Source organism: Corylus avellana, chromosome ca2 (assembly GCF_901000735.1).
Source record: "Corylus avellana chromosome ca2, CavTom2PMs-1.0".
Taxonomy (NCBI): Eukaryota; Viridiplantae; Streptophyta; class Magnoliopsida; order Fagales; family Betulaceae; genus Corylus; species Corylus avellana.
In genome coordinates, this window is record NC_081542.1 from 13197130 (window position 1) to 13197530 (window position 401).

Genomic DNA, 401 nt, shown 5'->3' on the forward strand with positions numbered 1-401 from the left:
TTTGATTTCATGTTTCTTTTTCCTAAATTAAACAAGATTATTAGAGCGCTCACATTGGGCAAGCAAAAAATAGTCAATAGGTTATTAATTTTGCCTAATCCTATAACAAAAAATACCCAAAAAAGCTCTACACCGTGGTCGTCATTTCAATTAATGATTTGATTAGGGTGCAAATAGAAAAAAAAAAAAACAAATATTTTAAATGAAATAGTAAAAATTAAAATTATTTACTCAGCTGAATGCAAATACTCTTAAAAGCAAACATTGTTGAATGAAAAATAGAATATGCGTGAACCAGATGCTACTTTGAACGAGTTCTACTGGCTCACACCTTTGTGGGGTTGTGGTGACGGGCTCGCCTTCCCAGGCAGTAACTGTGGCTCAAACCGGACATTCCACAG